This window comes from Larus michahellis, chromosome 3 (assembly GCF_964199755.1).
Source record: "Larus michahellis chromosome 3, bLarMic1.1, whole genome shotgun sequence".
Classification (NCBI taxonomy): domain Eukaryota; kingdom Metazoa; phylum Chordata; class Aves; order Charadriiformes; family Laridae; genus Larus; species Larus michahellis.
In genome coordinates this window covers 12,365,315-12,390,056 of record NC_133898.1, presented here as the reverse complement: position 1 = coordinate 12,390,056, position 24,742 = coordinate 12,365,315, and the positions used below count along the sequence as shown (strand labels likewise).

General features: G+C 45.4%; 1 pseudogene; it reads right to left on the bottom strand.

Moving 5' to 3' along the window:
• Nucleotides 1–436: 436 nt before the first annotated feature.
• LOC141740046 (E3 ubiquitin-protein ligase RBBP6-like) lies at nucleotides 437–24,365 on the bottom strand (annotated as a pseudogene).
• Nucleotides 24,366–24,742: the final 377 nt, after the last annotated feature.

Here is a 24,742-nt window from a genome sequence, read left to right as displayed (position 1 = left end):
TTCAGTTCATTTCATGAATGACTGTATTGATATGACTGTAAACAATTTCATTCATTCTTTGAGCTCCTATGTCTCCTTCTGCTAAAAAGCTCAGTGAAAAGGAAGTATCAAAAAAACCCCTCCCCTACAGGAATTAAAAATGAAAGGCATAAAAGGTATACATCCATTAGCTGAAGGGCCAGTGGATGACAGTCTTTTCTACCTGAGAAATAAAGATATGCCTGTTTTGTGACATTCCATCAATCCTTTTTTATGAATTTGTGGTTGTTTTCTTGAGCACCCCCTGCTGTTTACTCAGGAACAGCTGCATTATTTTTTTTTCCAGTTCAAAGACTGTCTGTGCTTCCTTAAATTTATTTTATATCCTCTCCTTGGGTTGTCACCTGTTCTTTTTTTCTCCTATCTGAAAGTTTGGAAACAATACTAAACTTCCCCCTTATCTTTCCTCCTTCCTCACTTCCATATGGTCTCCTCTTTCAGCTTTCCTTTCGGCATTTTCTTTTCTGTGCAGCTTTTTCCTCCCTATATGCAATATGCTCTCCCTCTCCGCTCTTCCTGTTCTTGGGCCATCTTCATCTTCTTGCACTGATGAAAAGGGAGACAAACCAAAGGCAACTATTTATGTAGCTGATGATGTGAAACTTCAATTTTTATGGAATAATATTGCATATTTATGGTACAAAATTGCAGCTTTCCGTCAATGTGAAATTATGGATGCTCTGCCATAAGACATTAAACATTAATTTAGTGCCTTGGATTCCTAGCACTCCTAGAATCACCACCCCTTTTGCCAGCTTTCGCTTCCTGTTCCTTCCACAGTGCTCTCATGACAGAGTTCTTTGCTTCACTTTCCAGGTGATTCTTAATTAACTTTTCTTCCCCTTCTGACAGCTTTCCACTTATCTTACCACATCCTACCCTTATTTGTTCCTCTTATGGATTCTACTTCTTCTACATGGCCTGATACAGGTGGAATTTTGCCAACTGTTCTTTTCAAGAGCTGGACATCAAATGAGGAGGTAAGTGTAAAAAATTGAATGAATATTTGTTCTGAAGCAGTGGCAAAACCACTTCCATCAGCATACTGTAGCCTTTAGGAGTGCTACGCACTCCAGCCCAAACAGTATTAACAAGTCTGTTGACATCATTTTTCTGCCACCGCCACCTATTTTAATGGAAAAATATACAGGAAGAGGTTATGATTTCTATTATCATGCTGCACAAGAGCCCCGATCATAAACAAGACTTCATTTGCATGATACTATATATAGAACAGAAGACATCAGTGTTCCAAAGAATTTACCATCTACAATGAGAGACAACATATGTAAATTTTCTATAGGGAAAGCAACGAGATAATAATATTGGCCAACATGAGAAGTACTAATCATACAGTTGTGATAAAGATTTTTGTAGCTATTGCTGGAAGAATTCATATCAGAACTTTCCAAAAATTACTACGAGAACAAACGGGTTGATCCAAACAATATCATTCATCGCAATTAAGAAGAAAGATCTAGTTGTTGATAGAAACTTTGACTGTAACGCAACTTTAAAAAAAAAAAAAATGCCTCCTACGTTGACTGCCAGACATAATGTAGAGGGTTTTTTGCACAAAGCAGCTAACAGAGAACAGCAATAAAATGTATGTGAAGGAAAACCTGGATCCTTCGTAAGATATGATAAAAAAAAATGTTAATTCAGCCAATCAATATTAATTCATTGGAAATCAGAATTGCAGAGACAGAATGCAGTAAAGCCTACAGAGTGTTCATATTCTGTTACTAATGAAATAAAAAATACGAGCTATTAAAACAAATGATAATGAAGAGGTAATGTTTAGAACTAAGAAGCAGTTATTTTTCATCAGTGTTAAGTTTAAAGAAATTTCAGTAACAAGTCCTTATATTTAACAGCTTTGACAATGGTATCAACACGGATAATGTATTTGTAGAAACAGTAATGGAAAGTGTGTGGCGTTATTCTTCTTTTTAAAAAATATTTTCTCTGCTCCTAAAGGAGGATGATCATAGGCTCCATCTTTTCCTACTTGGTAAGCCAAAAACCTTCCTATGGCAAGAGCCCTGAAATACACAGCATGATCTCCTGACAGCCAAGGGTAGAAGATGTTCCGACTGCTGACAATGGCTCCTGGAGATCCTATCACTCCCCTGAACAATGCAAGTGTGTGCCAGAACAGTTTTGCGGTTGGCCCAACACAAACTTCAGCTTGCATTTGACTAGATCAGATGCCTTGTACCAAATTTACCAGGTAAAGGCGTCTAAATGACTCCTTAAGAATATTGTTCCAGTATACAGGAGGATATTAACACTATCCAACACCAGGCACCTCATTTGACATGCTCACCTCTTTCAAAAGCCAAGAGAGGGAAAGCTTAATTGAAGTGCTTTGAAGTAGCCTCAGGTACCCTCTCTCAATTGTCTATGCAACAAGGGCAAATACCTTCTCTGAGTTATGTACCGATATTCTTCCCCCTCTTTCCTCTGCCCTTTCTATAGCCCCTGGGAAATCTCTCTTCTCCCACCCCTTACAGTTTCCTTCTGTGCCTTTCTCCTGCTGATTGAGCTTGTTGCCTGAACAACTGCAGCTGAGGAGGGGAGCAGGGAGAGTGTTCTGGCCCAGTTGTGTGCTATTGGTGACAGCACTGCATTCTGACCCTGCGATGCACGATAGCAGCCTCAGTAAATTACCAGTTCAGCTGAGTTAGGTGCCTTGAGTTGGGTATAACCTCCTTACTGGGAGCTGAGGATTTTGCAGCCACCTTGGATTTTTGTTCAAGTATGAATAAAATTGCCTAACACTCAAGACTGTCAAACAAGTGGTTGTTTAGCTAATCCACACACCCAGCACATATTCACAAAGCAGCCACATTTGTTACACTTTAATTCCTGTCCTAATAGAACTCATAAGTACAAATTCACAAGTAATTAATCTGTAGAATCAGAAAAATCTGCTCTAGAAATTTCAGATTATTATAATGGGTCTCTCTCCCTTTGCTCTTTTCATTGTGTATCTTAGAATTCAGAAAAGTAACCAGAAAAAAACCCACATCTATCAGTGACCTTTCCAGATCCACTTCACTATTTGTACTTTGCTTTCTTTCCATCTTTGCTGCCTGTCTCTAGGTACTTGAACAATATCTGGTAAAATGAGAATGTAGTCTCGGTGCTATTGCTTGTACATGAAATAATAATCTTTGCAAGATATCCAGCAGAGATTTCTAATATTGTTTTATTGAAAAAAAAATCTTTTTTTTTTTTAAAAATGGCATTCTGCTTATAACGTTTTTCTGTTCCTACAGTATATGAAACACTATGGGTTGCCTCCACCCTCCCACAATGGTTTATGATCAAAATTATTGTAATTGACTACTTGCTGCTCTGCTGATTGCAGGAGGGAGGGCTGTACAGTTTTTCTTGCATTTGATCACTTTGAACATAAAGCATGGAGTTGTTTGCATTGGTACTTCCTAACAGATGTTAGGACCAGTCTTGTTGAAAAAAAAATAAAATCAAACTGTCAGGGACTGCACACCTAAATAAGTGTAACTACTATGGCATTTCACTCTCTTTTTTATTATTCTTTAGGTCTTATTTCTAAAGTAGAAACGTGGTTACTTAGAGGTTTGAGTTACGTCAGGGGTTAATCGTGAGCTACTGGAAAATGATTTGACCTTTTAAATTTCATATCAATGTAAGCTTCATTCAAAATTAATTTACTCCAATTTATCAAATCTGCCTTCAGCAGCTGCATTGCTAAGTCTGCCCCCTGCACTGTATTTATAGCATTTTTTTACTTCATTTTTGGACTATGTTTATTTTTATTGAGGGTAAAAATAGTGCACAACTGGTGTTGAAGCTTGACAGAATCCAACCACAAAAGCTCAGAAACTAATACTTCATTTTTTGCTGTTATTTTCAGAGATAACCTACTTCCACTTTCAGCTATACAGAAGAATAGTCAGAGTGAATATCACTGGAGCAAAACACAGTCCAGGATTTATGGCTTACTAAATTCAGTGAGAAGCTTTAATTAATGAAGTCTGGAGTGCTGTGACTAGATAATTTTATTCCACATTAATTGATGGAATGTCCTATCAGGATTTCTCAATGTACCTGGAAGTTTAAAAACCATCTGTCAAAACAATATTAATGCATCTAGGACATAAGCAATTGTGCTTGGAGAGCTTAGATAATTGCACAGGTAGAGCCCCACATGGCCCCACAAACCTTGGGGGCTCCACTCTTTTCTGGCAACATCATCCCCAAACCACATATTTTCCACTCTCTGCTGTTCTGAGATCAAAAAGAGCAATAGTGAAAACCTACTGTGAAGAAAGGTGGTTTTGAGGATGATGTCACCAGGAAAGCGCGGAGCCCCAGGTTGTGTAGGGCAATGAAAGTGGTTGCAGAGAGCGTGAAAACAAGCAACAGTTTTCCCTCCTGGCACTTTCAGTGTGGGAGCAACCTCCAGATGTTTTATCCTTTTGAACTGGGTCTGGGGAGACAGGAAAAAGATGGTTTTTGAGGATGAACTCCCAAGTAAAGCGCAGAGCCAGCAGGCTTATGGGGTCACGAAAGTGGTTCCTAGAGACAGTGAGAACAAGCACCACTTTTCCCTCCTGGCTACTTGGGCATGGGAGCACTAGCCGGACGATTGCTCTCTTTGAGCCCAATCCTGTGGAGAATGAAAAAAGGTCGATTTTGAAGATGACGTCACAAGGAAAGCGTGGAGCTCCATGATTTGTGGGGCCATGAAAGCAGTACCCAGAGACAGTGAGAACAAGCACCATTTTTCCCTCCTGGCACCTTCTCTTTGGGAGAAATCTCCACATTTGCTATTTTAGAGACCTGCTGTGGGGAGAGTGTTAGCACTTAGGTAAGTGGGGAAATGAAAGTGGTTCGCAGAGTGAGAACAAGCACCACTTTTCCCTCCTGGCACTTTCCATGAGTGAGTAATCCCTGGATGTTTCCTGTTTTCAGTCGTGCTCTGGGGAGAGTGTTAGCCTCAAGTCTACAGGGGCAATGATGGGTGTTTTCAAAGAGAGTGAGAAGCAGCACCAGTTTTCCCTCCTGGCACCTTGGAGCACTCTCTGGTCATTTGCTCTCTTTGACCACAGTCCTGGGGAGACTGATATAGCTGGTTTTTGAGGATGACGTCACCAGGAAAGCACAGAGCCCCAGGGTTCGTGGGGCCATGAAAGCGGTTCCCAGAGACAGTGATATCAAGTCCCGGTTTTCCCTCGTGGCACCTTTGCTGTGGGAGCAATCTCTATATGTTTGCGGGTTTTCAGTCTGGCTCCAGGGGGAGAGTTTGCACCATGTTTAGAGGGGCAATGAAAGTAATTCCCAGAGACTGTGAGAAGAAGCACCAGTTCTCCCTCCTGGAACCTTTGCTTTGGGAGCAATCTCCACATGTTTGCTGTTTTTGAGACCGGCTCTGGGGAGAGTGTTAGCATGGAGGTTAGTGGGGAAATGAAAGCGGTTTGCAGACGCAGTGAGAACAAGCACCACTTTTCCCTCCGGGCGCTTTCCATGTGGGAACCATTTCTATATGTTTGCTGGTTTTGAATCTGGCTCTGGGGAGAGTGTTACTGCCAAGTCTACAGGGGCAAAGAAAGCGTTTCCCAGAGAGAGTGAGAACAGGCACCACTTTTCCCTCCTGACACATGCAATGTATGAGCCATCTCTATATGTTTGCTGTTTTATAACCCACTTTTATGGAGAGTGTTAGCCCTAAGTTAACACGGGCAATGAGATAATTTCCCAGAGAGAGTAAGAATAAGCACCATTTTTCCCTTCTGGCACTTTCCAAGTGGGAGCAATCTCTAGACCTTTGCTGTTTTTGAGCCCGGCTCTGGTGAGAGTGTAAGTTCAGAGGTAAGAAAGGCAATGAAAGCCTTTCTCAGAGATAGTGAGACCAAGCACCAGTTTTGCCTCCAGCCACTTTCCATGTAGGAGCAATCCTCAGGCGTTTGCTGTTTTTGAGCCCAGCTGTGGGGAGAGTGTTAGCACTCTTATAAGAGCAGTTATAAGAGCAGTTATAAGAGCAGTGAGTGCAGTTCTCAGAGAGAGTGAGATTAAGCACCACTTTTCTCTCCTGGCACTCTCCACATGGGAACAATCCTCAGGCATTTGCTGTTTTTGAGCCCAGCTCTGGGCACAGTATTAGTTCAGAGGTTATTGAGGGAATGGAAGCAGCATCGAGATACAGTGAAAGCAAGCGCCACTTTTCCCTCCTGGCACTTTCCATGTGGAAGCAGTCCTCAGCCATTTGCTGTTTTAGAACGCAGCTCTGGGGATAGCGTTAGCACAGAGGTTACTGGGGCAATTGAAGCAGTTCCCCGAGACAGTGAGAGGAAGCACAAATTTTCCATCATGACACTTTCCATATGGGAACAATCCTCAGGCATTTGCTGGTTTTGAGCCATGGTGAAGGCGCCAGGAGGGAAAAACCTGGCTCGTTCTCACGCTCTCTGGGAACTGCTTCCATTGCGCCTCCAGCCTCAGGGCACCACGCTTTCCTATCAACCTCAGCCTAAAACCCGCTTCTGCCCCTAGCCCCAGTGCTGTGCGCCAAAAATTCCAAATGTTGGGGGACGGCTGCCACACCAAAGGCGGCAGGAGGGAAATCCCTGCCTCATTCTCATACTCTTTGGGAACCGCTTCCATTGCCCCATGAGCCTCGGGCCGCCAGGCTTTCCAAGCGACTGCAGCCTCAAACCTGCCTCCCCCCTGGCCCCAGTGCTGGGCGCCAGAAATCCCAAACATCTAGGGATGGCCGCCACAGCGAAGTCATCAAAAGGGAAGACCCTGGCTCATTCTCACGCTCTCTGGGAACTGCTTCCATCACCCCACCAGCCTTGGGGTGCCAGGATTTCCTAGCGACCTCAGCCTCACACCCGCCTCTGCCCTGTGCCCCAGCGCCGGGCGCCAAAAAACCCGAACGTCCACGGATGGCCGCCAAGGCAAAGTCGTCAGAAGGGAAAACCCTGGCTCATTCTCCCGCTCTCTAGGAACGACTTCTATCACCTAACCAGCTCAGTGAGCTGGGTTTTCCTAATCACTTCAGCCTCAAACCCGGCTCCGCCCCTGGCCCCAGCGCTGGGCGCCAAAAATCCCGAATGTCCAGGGATGCCTGCCATGGTGAAGGTGGCAGGAGGGAAAACCCTGGCTTGTTCTCACACTCCCTGGGAAACCCTTGCATTGCCCCATAAACCTTGAGGCTCCTGGCTTTCCTGCCGCTTTCAGCCTCAAAACCACCCTATCTCACTCGCCCCAGGGCCAGCCTCAAAAATCGCAAAATTCCGGAGATTGCTTCCACGCCCAAGGTGCCAGGAGGGACAACAGTGGCATGTTCTAAAGCTCTCTGGAAACTCCTTGCATCGCCCCACAGCCCTTGGGGCTCCAGGCTTTTCTGACGCCTTCAGCATCAACACTGCCATTTCTCACTTGCCCCAGGACTGGCTTGAAAAATTTGCATATATCTGCAAATAGGTTTCATGGGTTTTAGTGCAGCTGTTTGGAGAGTGTTACCACAGATGTTTCTGGGACAGTGAAAGCAGTTCTCAGAGACACTGAGAACAAGCCTCACTTTTCCCTCCTGGCACCTTCCATGTGGGAGCAATCTCCATATGTTTGCTGGTGTTGAGCCCATGTCTGGGGAGAATATCAGAATAGAGGTTACTGGAGTAATGAATGGAGTTTTCAGAGACAGTGAGAGCAAAACCCGCAATATTTTTTCTGTTTTTGAGTGCAGCTCTTTGGAGAGTGTTAGAAGGAGGTTACTGGGGCAGTGAAAGTAGTTCCCAGAAGCAGTGAGAACAAGCCCTACGTTTCCTTCCTGGCACTTTCCATGAAGGAGATATCGCAAGATGTTTGTTGGTTTTGTGCGCATCTCTTTGGAGAGTGTTAGCAGAGAGGCTCCTGGGGCAGTGAAAGCAGTTCCTAGAGACAGTGAGAACAAGCCTCACTTTTCCCTCCTGGCACATTCCATGTGACAGCCATGGCGAAGGCGCCAGGAGAGAAAATCCTGGCTTGTTCTCACACTCTCTAAGAACTGCTTCCATTGCCCCTCCAGCCTTGGGGTGCAGGGCTTTCCTAACGACCTCAGCCTCAAAACTGGCCTAGCCCAGTGCCCCATTACCGGGTGCCAAAAATCCCAAACACCCAGGGATGGCAGCCATGGTGAAGGCAGCGGAAGGAAGATCCCTGGTTCATTCTCACACTCTCTGGGAATCGCTTCCGTTGTCCCACCAGCCTCGGGGCGCCAGGCTTTCCTAGTGAACTCAGCCTCAAACCACCTCTGCCCCTGGCCTCAACACCAGGTGCCAGAAATCCCGAATATCCACGGATGGCTGCCACGGTGAAGGAGCCGGGAGGGAAATGCCTGCCATGTTTTCAAGCTCTTTGCGAAACAGTTCCATCGCCCTGCCAGCCTTGGTGCACTGGGCTTTCCTAACAGCCTCAGCCTCAAAACTGGCCTAGCCCCGTGCCCCAACGCTGGACACTTAAAATCCTGAACGTCCAGGGATGGCTGCCACGGCAAAGGGGGTGGGAGAGAAAACCCTGGCTTGTTCTCATGCTCTCTGGGAATCTCTTCCATCACCCCGCCAGCTCAGTGAGCAGGGCTTTCCTAGCAACCTGAGCCTCAATCCCGTCCCAGCCCTGTGCCCCAGCACCAGGCGCCAAAAATCCTGAATGTCCGGGGACGGTTGCCACGGCGAAGGCGCCAGGAGGGAAAACCGTGGCTTTTTCTCATGCTCTCTGGGAACTGCTTCCATCACCCCGCCAGCCTCGGGGCGCCGGGCATTCCTAGCGACCTCAGCCTCAAAACCGCCTTCACCCGTGGCCCCAACGCCGTGTGCCAAAATTCCCAAACGTCCAGTGATGGCTGCCATGGCGAAGGCACCAGGAGGGAAAACCCTGGCTTGTTCTCATGCTTTCTGGGAACCGCTTCCATCGCCCTGCCAGCCTCAGTGCTTTCCTAATGACCTCAGTCTCAAAACTGGCCTAGCTTTCCCAATGACCTCAGCCTCAAATCTGGCCTAGCCCCTGGCCCCAGCACTGGGTGCTAAAATCCCAAATGTCCATGGATGGCTGACCTGGTGAAGGCGACGGGAGGAAAATCTGTGGCTCGTTCTCACGCTCTCTGGGAACTGCTTCCATTGCCCCGCCAGCCTTGAAGTGCCAGGGTTTCCTAACGACCTCAGCCTAAAACCCACTTCTGCCCCTAGCCCCGGTGCCGTGCGCCAAAAATTCCAAATGTCGGGGGATGGCTGCCACACCGAAGGCGGCAGTAGGAAAAACCCTGCCTTGTTCTCATACTCTCTGGGAACCGCTTCCATTGCCCCATGAGCCTCGGGCCGCCAGGCTTTCCAAGCGACTGCAGCCTCAAACCTGCCTCCCCCCTGGCCCCAGCGCTGGGCGCCAGAAATCCCGAACGTCTGGGGATGGCCGCCACAGCGAAGTCATCAAAAAGGAAGATGCTGTCTCATTCTCACGCTCTCTGGGAACCGCTTCCATTGCACAGCAAACTCTGGGGTGCCGGGCTTTCCTAGTGACCTCAGCCTCAAACCCATCTCTGCCCCTGGCCCCAGCACCGTGCGCCAAAAATCCCAAATGTCTGGGGATGGCTGCCATGGTGAAGGCTGCAGGAGGGAAAACCCTGCCATGTTCTCATACTCTCTGGGAACCGCTTCCATTGCCTGATGAGCCTTGGGGCGTTGGGCTTTCCTAGTGACCTCAGCCTCAAACCTGCCTCTGACCCTCTGACCCTGGCCCCAGCGACGTGCGCCAAAAATCCCGAACGTCGGGGGATGGCTCCCATGGCAAAGGCACCAGGAGTGACATGTCTGCCACGTTCTCACGCTCTCTGGGAACCACTTCCATTGCCCTGCCAGCCTCACGGCACCAGGCTCTCCGAGCAACCTCAGCCTCAAACCTGCCTCTGCCCCTGGCCCCAGCGCCGTGCGCTAAAAATCCCGAATGTTTGGGATAGCTGCCACGGTGACAATGTCAAAAGGGAAAACCCTGGCTCATTCTTCCTCTCTCTCAGCACAACTTCTATAACCCAACCAGCTCAGTGAGCCGGGCTTTCCTAGTGACCACAGCCTCAAACCTGCCTGCGGCCCTGTCCCCAGCGCCGGGCGCCAAAAATCCCAAAGGTGTGCAGATGGCTGCCACAGCAAAGGCAGTGGAAAGAAAACCCTGGCTTGTTTTCATGCTCTCTGGGAACCGCTTCCATCGCCCCACCAGCGTCAGGACACCAGGCTTTCCTAGCAACTTCAGCCTCAAACCCACCTCTGCCCCCGACCCCAGTAGCGGGTGCCAAAAGCCTCGAAGGTCCAGAGATGGCTGCCACGATGAAGGCGGCAGGAGGGAAAACCCTGGCTTGTTCTCACGCTCCCTAGGAAACCCTTGCATTGCCCCATAAACCTTGAGGCTCCTGGCTTTCCTGCCGCTTTCAGCCTCAAAACCAGCCTATCTCACTTGCCCCAAGACCAGCCTCAAAAATTCAAAATTCCAGACATTGCTCCCACGCTCAAGGAGCCAGCAGGGAAAACTGTGGCTTGTTCTAAAGCTCTCTGTGAACCGCTTGCATGGCCCCACAGACCTTGGGGCTGCGGGCTCTCCTGGCGCCTTCAGCCTCAAAACCACCTTTTCTCACTCACCCCAGGGCCGGCCTCCAAAATTTCCATATGTCTGGAGATTGTTCCCACGCCCAAAGAGCTAAGAAAGAAAACTGTGGCTTGTCCTAAAGCTCTCTGGGAACCGCTTGCATGGCCCCACAGACCTCGGGCATCTGGGCTTTCCTGGCGCCTTCAGCCTCAAAACCACCCTTTCTCACTTGCCCCAGGGTCGGCCTCAAATATAGCAAACGTCCAGAGACTTCTCCCACGTCCAAAGAGCCAGGAGGAAAACTGTGTCTCTTTCTAAAGCTCTCTGGGAACTGCTCGCATGGCCCCACAGACTTGGGGCTGCGGGCTTTCCTGGTGCCTTCAGCCTCAAAACCACCATTTCTCACTCGCCCCAGGGCTGGCCTCCAGAATTTCCATATGTCCAGAGATTGCTCCCACGCCCAAAGAGCCAGGAGGGAAAACTGTGGCTTGTTCTAAAGCTCTCTGGGAACCGCTTGCATGGCCCCACAGACCTTGGGGCTCCAGGCTTTCGTGGTGCCTTCAGCCTCAAAACGACACTTTCTCAATTTCCCCAGGAGCAGCCTCAAAAATCATAGAATCATAGAATTGTTAGGGTTGGAAGGGACCTTTGCTGTACCCTCTTCAGCAGTTCCCTGACCTTAAAGATCACCTAGTTCCAACGTCCCTGCCGTGGGCAGGGACATCTCCCACTCAATTAGGTTGCTCAGAGCCCCGTTCAGCCTGGCCTTAAAAACTTCCAGGTATGGGGCTTCCACCACCTCTCTGGGTAACCTGTTCCAGTGTCTTACCACTCTCATGGTGAAGAACTTCTTCCTAACGTCCAGTCTGAATCGTCCCATCTCTAGTTTTAATCCATTCCCTCTAGTCCTACCATTACCTGACATCCTGAAAAGTCCCTCACCAGCTTTCTTGTAGGCCCCATTAAGATACTGGCAGGCCACTATAAGGTCTCCTCGGAGCCTTCTTTTCTCCAGACTGAACAACCCCAACTCTCTCAGTCTGTCCTCATAGGAGAGGTGTTCCAGCCCTCTCATCATCCTCGTGGCCCTTCTCTGGACATGTTCCATCACGTCCATATCTATCTTGTAGTTGGGGCTCCAGAATTGGATGCAGTCCTCCAGGTGGAGTCTCACGAGAGTGGAGTAGAGGGGGAGAATCACCTCCCTCGACCTGCTGGCTATGCTTCTGATGCAGCCCATGATACGATTTGCTTTCTGGGCTGCTAGTGCACACTGATGGCTCACGTGGAGCCTCTTGTCTACCAGCACCCCCAAGTCCTTTTCTTCAGGGCTGCTCTCAAGTCAGTCACTGCCCAGCCTATATCAGTGCTTGGGATTGCCCCGACCCAGATGGAGGACCTTGCACTTGGTCTTGTTGAACTTCATGAGGTTGGCATGGGCTCACCTCTCAAGCCTGTCAATGACAGAGTGGCTGTTTGCATCCAAGGCACAAAGTCAAAGGATATAAGCCCTAAACAATAGTACAGGTTTTTCACGTATTTTCCTATGACTTCATGGGTTGCAAACTTAGATGGTCATGTTTGTAAATACTTCACATTTACAGTGTTTCAGAGTTTATTATCCAATCTGTATGTGTCCCTGATTACGCTGTGTATTACTGAGGAGGACTCTGACTTATCATAAGATTGATGATAGAAATACTGTAGAAAGAAGTAATGTGAAAACACCTGGCCTATTTTACGCATAATTGTGCTTTTACACTTTTCATGAAAATACGATTTCCTCAGTACTAAAGAGAAATTAACGCACTCAAGGTGGTTTGCCATAACAAAATGGTTTCTTTAGGAATTGCTAGCCACTTCAAATGAAAGGGCTCTTGGGGAAAAAGCATTCCTCTCTCAGGGTAAGCCTGTACAGAATGACTGATAAGGGAACCAAACAAGCAATACTTCTGAGAAAATTCTTGCAGGAGGCACACTTCCAACTTATCAAAGTGTCAGGGGAAACGTCTGTCTGATGACATGTTGGGCATGTGTGTTCCTCAGATTCCAGCAATTCTGTTCTAATGCCTGTGCATAATTAGAATCATCAAAGTAGGTTTAGCCAACGTAAGGAAATTTTGTGGGCTCCAATCAATCGCAAAAAGACATATATGATTAATGGGTGAATAGGGTCTTGAATTGAGAGCATGAAGCTATAAATGTTTCACAGTGTAAAACATTTCTAGGATGCAGCAAATAACTGTGCAGTTTTGATATTTCACTAACATAACATTTGAAGACAGCTGCATCTGGATGTTTCGACTATTCTTTTTGCCACTCTCTAGCACAGTGAGAAGTCACCACCCTCCAGGTTAATGAATAAAACACACCTCAAAAGAACATCGGAAGGCTTGAGTTCTGAAGGGTTTAACCAGCTCTCCCATGGAGAAGAAAGTGGATTAAATGCCTAACTATCGGTTTGTGGCAGACCACAGTAAGGTTGGCTATACTTAGCCAACCAGAGTTGGCTATATGGTTTTGTATCAGAGAAAGGGCTTTGAAAAAAACTAAATGCATTCAATATCTAATACTGTAATCACCTGCACAGCTATGCACTCTTCTCATGCTTGTCCTTCCGCATGTAAAGAGGATTTAACTAGAAACGTAAAAAAGGAAAAAAACTTTCTGTCTTTTTTTTTTTTTGCTTTATACGAGAAGAGTCCTTTCCTATTCAGCGGACACTTAAGTATGGAATAGAACTGGTAACAAAGAAATTTTGTCATCTCCTGTTTCTGCTTTCAGAAAATCAGATGTGGTGTTTGGAATGAACAAACACGGGAGTAACACTTACATTCGTCACAATAACTGTTTCCGCATCAGGGAATAACAGCTGCATCAGTCATTATCTCTTTACAAATGAGACATAACAACTCATCTGGAATAGGGTCTTCTGAGGAGGAGGAGGACAGCTCCGCTGTTAAGAAGGGAGGCTTCTCCTTCTTTCCTTTAGCATAAGCTTCCCTGGAGGGTGGGGTGGGGAAGGAAAAAGAAAAAAGTTAACGATGGTTACAGGAAAACTTTTCCAAGCTCTGAAGTTCCAGGGGCATGAACAGTAGGACCACCCTATTTTAATATGAGAAAGTATCACAGATTTTGAGGTTAACATACAATGACAATGCTTCCTCCCCTGTAGTTACAGATGCTGGCCAACTTGGTTGCATTGCCACTCAGACATTTATGCTTGGTTTCTCTCTTTCACTTTTTGGTCAGTCCAATTAGTTCCATACTTATGCATTAAGAATTGGTATTGCACATGTTCCACTGTTTGTCAGCATAGCACCCTTTGTATTGGGATCTTTCACCTCCGTCATGAAACTCCTTGGAATTCCCACGCTCTTCTTAATTCTGGGAACTGGCTTAAAATTTTTGTTCTGTTAAGAAAAGAAATGCAGACATAGCTCATCTTAAGACCCACACTTAAAATGCCGCTTCGATGATTAATTTAAGCAGCAAAAGCCCTTAGTCCTCTCCTTTTACCTAGCCTAAGGGTTACTCAACTAAAATAGTTATTTTCCTACAGGAATATAGCCGGGATGTTTCAAAGACTTGAGCAGCATTTTGAACTCAGTGGACATTCTTTTGCTAAACTTCAGCTTCTGCAAGGATTACATATTGCTTAGCTCACCATCCACTCGGAGAAGAGACACAAACCTGCTCCTCCTCCAAAGCGCAATTCAGAGGGAGAACCCAGTTCAGGGCTCTGAACCAGTCACTGGAGAAACTTACGTTCACCATCAATATGTACGAAGGCTGCATATGCATTCGACGACTAACGTTACATGGCATGAATACTCAACCAGAGACTTGTGTAATTAAAACATGCAAATATTCAATAGGTGGGGTCAAGAGAAACATCTTTGTTTTATACGAAATTCTAAAAACTGTGAACTGTCATTAAAAAGCATTAAAACCAGAAAGATTTTCAATAGTATTGAAATATACAAAAATACGCATGACAGCTCACAGAGAAGGATCTACGGACATATTTAATATCTACAACCAAGAAAAAAGAACATTTTACCTTTTAAATTCCAGGTTTCCCTTGAATTTTGAAAGGTTTTGCAACATTGCCCTATAACCTCTGTATTTCACCCCAAGAGAAACAATTCTTAATATGAGTGTTCATGTATTTGTTATGTAACTGCCACGTGAAAAATGAAAAGCTAAGTAACACCAGAAGTCCCCCACAGTCTTACCCCATTTGTTGGGCAGTTCTTTATGTAGTGGCCAGGTGTTCTGCAACGAAAGTATATATAGGATGGTGGAGGTGTATCCCAGGGTTTCTTCATGTAACTAAAACGTTTTTGAGAAAAGAAGAAAAAGGTATGCATGTGTCTCTCTCGTTAAAACAAACTTCTCTACAATTTTTCCAGAATCTTCAAAGAACAGATTTGACATTATCGACACTTACTTGATTGGATCGTATTCACGGCAAGACTGTATCATCATAGCTTTTATTTTATCTTCTTCGGAAGCATTGGCTTCAGCCAGATTGTCGGTCTGTTTAACAGGTAAGCATTTGACATACGCATTAGAAACACATTTGCGCCCACACAGCCAGAGACGACACCACTCACCCCATCCTGTAAACAGCAGCACAATGCTAGCTGAGGCTGCATGAAAACAGCTGCTTACAGAAAATACTGTTGTCCTGAAGATGTTCTGGGGAGTCCTTACGCCATCACATGATGTTCATGTGCCCATTAACCTATTGGAAAAGAGCATTCTTGGGCACTGAAAACCTTAGGCTCTGTTTGCACCTCACATAAAGACTCGTGTAACCAATCCAGTTTTCTTCCAAGCAGACTGAAGCTATGTGTAGAAAAAAATACGCTATCCAGTACTGTTCAACTGATTTTTAAGCTCCAGACTATTGGAAGGAGGAGATATCCACTGTACGTTTACTGGAGAAAGATGTATGCAACTATTGTTATTTATGCTTTGCAGCATTAAAAGGACACTCAACTCGAGTCGGGGAAGCTGTTTCTGCTTGCTGAAATTCAGCTTCAGACACAGAAGCGTTAAAAGGAATCAAGCTTTTTATAATCCCTCAGCAAGACAAAAGATTCTCTGTGGTAGAAGTTTGACCATCATGTGCTCTCAGCAGTCCAAATGGCGTGTAATCCCCCTACTAACTTCTTCACATTAAGTGATTTAACTACAGTAAGCAAAACCTGCAGGTTTTTTCCAGTTGACTGTGTCCTTTTAACATACAAATTGTAATATAAGCCTTGTGCAGCACTAGATCTTCAAATTATTGAAGCCCGCTGGATTTATTTAAGTAGCATTTCTTAAAACGATTTTATTACACACAAGTCCAGTTACAAGCAGGGTCTAAAGGAGTGACTGTCAATGATTTGGACCTTCAAGTACCCATCCTTCAGATCAGCCACTCATGTTTTTGGTTTTATATGCATTCATTGACAAAAGCAACAAACTAGTTTCTACATTTTATTAAATGGTTGTTTCTTAGACATAGTTTTTTCTCAACAGTAACCTAATCCAGATGGACATCTCTGAAATCATTTCCTTTAACATTTACAGAAAACTTTACAGGTGCTTGACTCACTTGTTGGAACCCAAACGGTTTACAAACTATGTCCAAATCCCACAAAACATTACTAGGAATAGACCAAAATTGAAATAAGGCATTTAATACGTCGTAATAACAAACCAGAAGACTGTTAACACATCGCCTCCATGCTAAGCCAGTGTGCACTAAAGAGGTTGGAGAAAGTAAGAGTTCTGAGCTGCCGTATTTTTCTGAAATACTTAAATTGTCTCAAAAGCTTAAACGTGTACCCCACTTGGACAGTTTTTCACATCTTAGAGTAAAACTTCACATGAGGTTACAGAACCTCACAGACAGGACACGTTTAGGGACAGCACTGATGGAGACCAATGTCTTTGGGTGGCTACCTTCCAAACTCTTCTTTTCTTTATTCCACCCCCGAAATGTACACATTAGGAAATGTGTCTCACACTGCAGTGAGAGAGGGAAGAAGCTACCATCAGGAAAAGATTTCTCTTTCTTGGAAATGAACTCCCGCCTTTATTTTCAGAAGAAAGAACTAGCTCTGCTGCATTAGGCCCTGCCTTCTCTAATCTTTGTACCTTTAAAGACTAGTGTTTTCACTGGCTAGCACTATGCCTTTTCACAAGGTGCAACCACTAGTACTTTCCCAGACAAATTACACATTGTTGAGCAAAAAATGCAAGCAGGTCCATAGCAAAATACAGTGTTACAACAGTTTCAGGATGTCACATGTGCTAATATGCCACACATACACATTGGTATATTCCAATAAATGATCAGGTACATTTTCAGAATTTACACATTCTGCGTGCCAACAAATTAGTTTGTGTTGCTCACTGTAGATATACTAGAATTTATGAAGTTGTGCAGCACTCAAAGAATGGATCTGTAACTATAATGACTGGCAATTGAGAAATAGCCATGCAAATGTCTGTGTTACAGAAATGCTTCTATTTTGGCTGTGGCAAAGTCCCCTGGAATGTCCATAACTTGCAGCCAATTCCATTCTTCTGTAAAAAATGTCGTAGTTTCCAACGCAAAATTAATGAGACATATGAAAAACGGTAAACAGTGTCTGAAGGGCTTCTTTTTTGTTTCTTTTTTGTGTCTTGAAGATGAGTAATCTTGCAACGTTACGTTGAGGCTGATAAGGTACTCCCCTTCTCTCTGCCCAAACTGGGAACTACTCTTTACAGGATAGTATCGAAACACACACACATTTTAAAGTTAAAAGAAATACTTTAAATTATTAAAAATTAAATTAAAATGTTGTGCACATTACAACAGCTATCCAGCTATAGACCACAGCATAAGATTTAAAAATACAAAGCAAACACTTTTTTTTTTTTGGGGGGTGGGGGGGTAAGTATTTGACAAGATTATATGTATATATATTTACCTTCACAAGCTGGGGCAGAGAAAGAGGTGCAGGAGAGTCATCAATCTGTTCACAAAAAACAAAACACATATTCAAGTTCCACAATCAAAACACAGTGATAGTTAACCTCTAACTCTAGTCTGAGAGTAGCACTATATCCTCTGAGCGTCACTGAAAGAGGCGTTTCAAACCTAGTGTAATTTGTCTTTGTTCAAAACAAAGTCCAAAACTATGAGAGCTTAGGAGTGCCCATGTGGTTAATGAGAAGAAACTAAATGAATCAAACCCGCTTGAGATCAACTGCTTGCTCCCAAATATCTCAGAGAGGGACCCTTGTCAAATGCTCACAAATGCTTAAAAGTCGAAGGGGTAAGGCAGCTGTCAATTTTCAGCTGAAAAGGTTTTTAAAAAAATATTTATTTGAGAAGGAAGAACCACTGTGGGAAACTTATCTTCAGTGTAGTTTGTAAACTAACCGTTAATTTCACATCATTGATAAAGGCACATGGTTATGCTTTTAGGAACAGAGTATAGCTGACTGTCAAAATAAAGCACCGTCATATCGGCCCTGAAATATGAACTCTGCCCCTCTGCTCAATAAGGTTAAAAAATGCCAAGTTTGCCATACCCCACAAAGTCCAAATAAAAACAGGAATCCAAAACATCAGACAATAAAAATAACTCACCACTTCGTCTAGAAAAATAATAAGCTGCTCAAATTGCTGAAACGAAGGTGTTTACCATTGACAGAGATCCTTGCAGTTACTAAACTTGCAGCCATACTAAAAGGATCCACTTCCTTGCTTTGGCTGTAGTAACAGGAGGAGAGCAGCACACATTTGCAAGCGTGGAATGACAGCTAACGTAAGAGCAAGACAAGGAAGAAATAGCCAAAGAATAAGCTTTTGTGCATCCTTTTTTAAAAAATCTTAACTAATTTTTGTTTGCCGCTTTACTGTACAACAATAATTGGCAAGCTTTCCAGTGATCTGCTCCTACCACACTAAGATCCAGGTTCTGCTTTGAAATACATACAGAAACATGTGTATTTCAAATAAAACAAAACAAAATCCCCACACTTTTGACCAAGACCTGAGATAGATTTAAGATTAAAGTTAATTGTCTCTCCAACACTAGAAGCACCTGAGGCTGCACTGATTTACAGTGAGAGAGAGGACACGTAAAGAGCGATGCAAGGCTTCTTCCCTCCCTCCTTTTGTTTTTTGGCGGCTTTTTTGAGACACCTCTGTTAGCTGGTGGTAAGATGCTACTTAGAAATATAATGCAGACATGGCAGGGAACACACGAGGCTAAAAGAACGGTAACTTTCTTTATGAACACGTGATTTGTGTTTATACACATGCTAGCAAACAAGGAGAAAAATAATTCTTTTCAAGAAATAAAACCCCATCTGAATTAGATCAAATACTATAAATGTGGCTTACATAAATGCAGTACATTAACTGCTGGGGTCACTAGGTGAGTTAAACTATCTCCAACCCAAGTGATCAGATCCAGTGATCCAGGGTTACTGTAATGCCTCACACCATTCTAGTGAAGAAAAAGCAGTTCTACTTCAAATAAAGATGAAAAATTAAACCAAACACACAGTAAGTTTTATACTACAAGGACTATTTTGAAACGCACAGTTTCACACAGTATTCAAGCCAAGTGCCGAATCCAGACCTAGACCATTACCAGTCAAGTATTTCCCTCGGTTACTGATCTAGATTTTAGCAGCAGAATGACAGTGTTTTGAAACCTGAAAAAAAATGCGGCCCCCTTTCCAAATGTAAATTCAAAGTGGTGGTATACTAAAGAAAGGCTTGACCTTTGGGAAATGAAAGCATGTATTGACATGCAAAGGAAAAACCCAGCCCATCCTCATGTACAAGTGCTAGCCCAGGCTCCAGGCAGCACCTTTCTGGGCCTTTGAGCCACCGACCCCTTGCAATTAGAGGCTCGCCATTAGAGGCTCACAATTAGAGCCACGTACCTCCTGAAGGCGAGGAAGCACAAGGAAATACTTTAGATTGCCACACAATGGTTTCTTCATTCATTTACCTTGAAGAACATACTACAAGGCAAGTAACGCATGTTTGAAGGCCTCTCCACCATTACAGCATACTTTCATCATTCCCAAACATCAACCCCTCTACCAGTGGTTTCTGCCATGTTTCCAGCTGAAGGAATAAAAAGCGCACCTGCTTGGTTAATTTTCAACATTAGCACAGCAGTGCTGGTCTGTCCTTATCCCCATGTACAGGCGTTTATTTGATCTTTGATGCCAGCAGCATCTATCCTCTCATTTTGGGGCAGCATGAAAATACCCGGGGAAGGTGCCATCCAGCCAGAAACGGAGGATGCATTGACAAGGTAGCACTAAGCACACATATTTAAATACATAAGTTCACCCCCAAAGCAAGGCCATGTTTATAAGCACAATGCTTCGGTGTCCAGAATTACTAGGGAGTGCTTGAAGGCATCTCTTCTGAGACGGAAACAAATTATAAGTTTACACTACAATGGCTATCTGTTGTTCCTATAAAAGCAATAAAAGCAAACACGTATAATAAGGGATCTCTCCACGGAGGGGAAACATGATCTAAAACTTGGGTCTCAGAACAGCCAACCCCAAGAACAAATCCAGTAGAATCCTCTTAAAAGTTACCGTTGATGGAGTTTGAAGCCCATCTCCCAGCAGGCCTAAAAATGTCAGTCTACTTCGGGACAGATACATTAACATCTACCCCATGACGACAAACATTTACTGCAGCTTTCACAAGGGAGATACAATTGGAATGCCTCTGTAAACTAATATCCATTTAAAAAGTTCACACATTTAAACCGCTAACAAAGAATTCAGTGCTTTATGGACACTCACATAGCAGATGTTTTGCCAGCAGCTTTAACTCCTCCAACAGGGATTCTTCTAACAATTACCGACGAGTTCTTAGCAATCAGGGCATTGTCATCTGTGTATTCTGTAACAACATAAACAAAGAAAAAAAATGAGCCAATTTGTAAGAATGTATATTAATTTGTAATTACATAGCACTCCAGAGAATGCTTTTGCAGATATAAATGCAAAATTCTGTATGTAACAGCACGCTGTTATCATCTCAACATACTAACAGGACTTTTCAAGAAATCTTCAGGTTGATAATCAAACACAAGCAGCAAAATAGTCTTCATTTTTGTAAAAAAGTTTGAATGCCAACAGCAAATTGGTCTCAAAAGTCGCTAAAGGAGAGCCTGCAAATGCATGAGGTTCTTTCCTATCTAGCTTAAGCTGCGTTTGCTTCCGTTAGGCTACAAAACCAAGAGATCTCTGGAGAAAACAAACCACAGCGAAGTCTCACCTGTGCAAACCAGATTCTGAAGTGAGACGAGCTTGCCCTGCAACAAAAACACATGGCTAAAGCATGAACACTCTGCGCCGTGGCTTTCAGACGTGTCACCTAAAAATGATTCACCAAATGCTGCTAGTGCTCAAGACTGACCAAACACAGAAGACAGCCTGCCACCTCTCTCCATGTCTTGGCTTCTCAGCTGCTCAGGGCTTTACATTGAAATGGAAACAAAACTGGCCATGCTAGAATTTGGATCACATTTTGGGGACTTGCGCTTACTTTCACAAGTAGGGCAGAATCGGTTGCAGCCTAAAGTGCTATCTCCCCTCTTAAGTTGATCATCTAGTTTGAATTAACCAGAGAGACATGAATTCTTTGAATTCCCTTTTTTGCAGAGCAGAAATATAAAAGGCTTGTCGTGGTCTGGCAGGGCTAAGGAGGGAGCTTCCACAACTGCTTGCTTTAGATCTTTAAATGTGTTTTGCGTGTGCTGTCCTCTGTACAAAAGGGATCCTTAATTTTGCTATTGGTGTCTGGTTTTCCTGTTAATAGTCATTTGGAAGCCCAGGTTTTAATATGGTAGCCTTGCTCATAAGCCTGTGGTGGAATATGGATTCCATATTCATTCTGAAACTTGCCTGTCACCACAGTCCAAACTACAGCAGCAGAGGGGAAAAAGCCCCACCGTTGGATACGCACTAAAAGCCCATCCTCTACCAGAAATACCCTCCCGGGAATCTGTCCCAGTGAATGCTCATTGGTACAGGAACGGGCATCTATGTTACGACTTTTCACTGAAGAAAGGAAGGCTACCACCCTTCCACCAAGATGGGTTTATCACTAGTCTGAAAGGAGATCCCTGGCTATGCCTGGAGAGCAAACCTATTGACAAGCTCACACGCTCTCCAGGGGCTGGGGACTGGAAATGCCAATAGAGCTCTTAGGGCCATAGAGATGAAAAGGGGAGTCTTATGCCTGGACCGTTCCATAGATTCATTCCTATGCCTAAAGACAATCGGTTTTCCTCCACAGACAGGCTGATCAGTCTCACCTCAGTGCCCAGCAAGATCACAGAGCAGATCTTCCTGGAAACTCTGCTAAGGCACACGGAAAAGAGAGAGGTGATCGGTGACAGCCAACATGACTTCACTAAGGGCATATGGTGCCTGACAAATTTGGTGGCCTTCTACAACGGGGTTACAGTGTTGGTGGATAAGGGAAGAGCAGCTGACATCATCTGACTGGACTCGGGCAAGGTATTTGACACTGTCCCACATGACATCCTTGTCTCTAAATTGGAGAGGCATGGCTTTGACAGATGGACCACTCGGTGGATAAGGAATTGGCTGGATGGCTGCACTCAAAGAGTTGTGGTCAATGGCTTGATGACCAAGTGGCGAGCAGTGATGAATGGTGTTCTATTTAACATCTTCCATCGGTGACATGGATGTTGGGATTGAGTGCACCCTCAGCAAGTTTGCCAACAACACCAAGCTGTGTGGCATGGTTGAGCTGCTGGAGGGGAGGCTGGAGCCATCCAGAGGGACCCGGACAGGCTGAAGAAGTGGGCCTGTGCGAACCTCATGAAGTTCAATTGGGCCAAGTGCAAGGTCCTACACATGGGTTGGGGCAATCCCAAGCAAAAATACTGACTGGGAGGAGAATGGTTTGAGAGCAGCCCTGAGGAGAAGGACTTGGGGGTGTTGGTGGATGAGAAGCTCAACGTGACCCAGCAATGTGCACTCACAGCCCAGAAAGCCAACCATATCCTCGGCTGCATCAAAAGAAGCATGGCCAGTAGGTCGAGTGACGTGATTCTGCCCCTCCACTCTGCTCTTGTGAGAACCCACCTGAAGTACTGCCTCCAGCTCTGGGGCCCCAAACATAAAAAAGAAAATGGAACTGTTGGAGTGAGTCCAGAAGAGACCATGAAGACGATCCGAGGGCTCAAGGCCCTCTGCTGTGAGGACAGGCTGAGAGAGTTGGGGTTGTTCAGCCTGGAGAAGAGAAGGCTCCGGGGAGACCTTATAGCGGCCTTCCAGTAGTACCTAAAGGGGGCCTACAGAAAAGGTGGAGAGGGACTCTTGGTCAGGGAGTGGAGTAATAAGACGAGGGGAACGGTTTTAAACTGAAAGAGCGTAGATTTAGACTAGATATGAGGAAGAAATTCTTTTTGCTGAGGGTGGTGTGCCACTGGATCAGGCTGCCCAGAGAATCTGTGGATTTCCCATCCCTGGAATTGTTCAAGAACAGGCTGGACAGGGCTTTGAGCAACCTGGTCTACTGGGAGGTGTCCCTGCCCATGGCAGGGAGGTTGGAACTAGATGATCTTTAAGGTCCCTTCTAACTCTAACCATTCTGTGATTTGTCAGCAATGTTTCAAGTCACACAATACTCAGTTGCATTACAAAATGTCACTAAACTTAAGGACAGCAGCCTCTTTGCAGGTTTCTAACTCAAAAGCAAAAACCAAAAAGCCTGGTCCTTCCGTGTGGCTGGTGTCTTCCCATGGCTCTTCCTCAAGGCAGGAAAACGACCCTGAATTTGGAAGTCCACGGAAATTTAGAAGTACACATAGTTCTCTGGCAGTCATTATTTATGAGCCAGAAGTCAGAAACAAGTCAGACTGCACCAGAAGTGGCACTGCCCAACCTGCAGTAGACATATTGGACCAGGAATGATGGTTTCAAGATAGAAAACACAATAAAATCCACCAAAACAGAAAAAAACCCAACAGACAAAACATTGTACACAAAACAAAGACCCCTGTCTAAGCCTTAAAATGGTAAACAAGCTGAAAAAGAGGACTCTCCACAAAAAAAGACCATGCAGAACACGAGAGAATGTAAAAATAACATAACCCCAGGAAGCTGGGGCCAACACACCCAGATCCTGTACACAACAGTAAAACCTGGCTTAAACACTCCTGGGGAGAAAGGCTGAGGCCCTCGGAGACTTTGAACCAGCCAGCCGTGGCCACCGGGCTTCAGCTCACCATTTCTGTGTCAGATGACCCTGTCCTCCCTGTGAGACCCCTCAGGGCAGCTGTAGCCAGCTCCAGGGGGGCGGATACAGCCTCAGCATTATGGCGAGGTGCTTCCTGGGAGCAAGATCTCTCACGGGGGCCCTGGGAAACCCTCCTCAGGCCTGAATGCCTGAGAAACATCTCTGCACTGCTCCATATCTCACCAAAACGAGGGACAGAGGAAGGTTCCTGTGGTGGCCTCCAAGAGAACCAGCTCACCTGGGCTGTTCTGCAGCCACCAGGTGCCTTTGCTGACAGGCGGGTCTCTACGTTGCTCTGCAAACGGCGGTCACCTTCCTGCAGGATGCTCTCCAGCACATGGTACGTCTGCACTGAGTCTTCTTGGAGATGAAGTCCGAAAGGGAGGGATGGGATTTGCTTGGCCCCCATTCCCAGGGTCCCACAAGAAAGAGCTGCCACCCCCAAATTGGCTGTGTGACGTGGACACCACACATGAGCTGCAGACATGGGTCAGGACAGCTTTAGGAAGCAGGCAAGCCATTCTGTGGTGCCCCCAGCGCTGGCAGAAAGCAGAGCCGGAGACAACGGGGGGAAGCCCAGGGCAGCCAACAGCAGGGTGCAGCGCCCGCAGAAACGCCCGGCTCCTTGAGCCTCGTCCCCGGGGCTGCAGCTTGGGGCTGACACTGGCTGGGGCTTCGCTGGGAAAAAGCAGGTTGGGGTGACCCTGACACCCCGTGCATGTACCTCGTCCCATGATCTGGGAACATGTCCCTCTGCCCACCGCCACCACAGGGTGCAGACAGCAG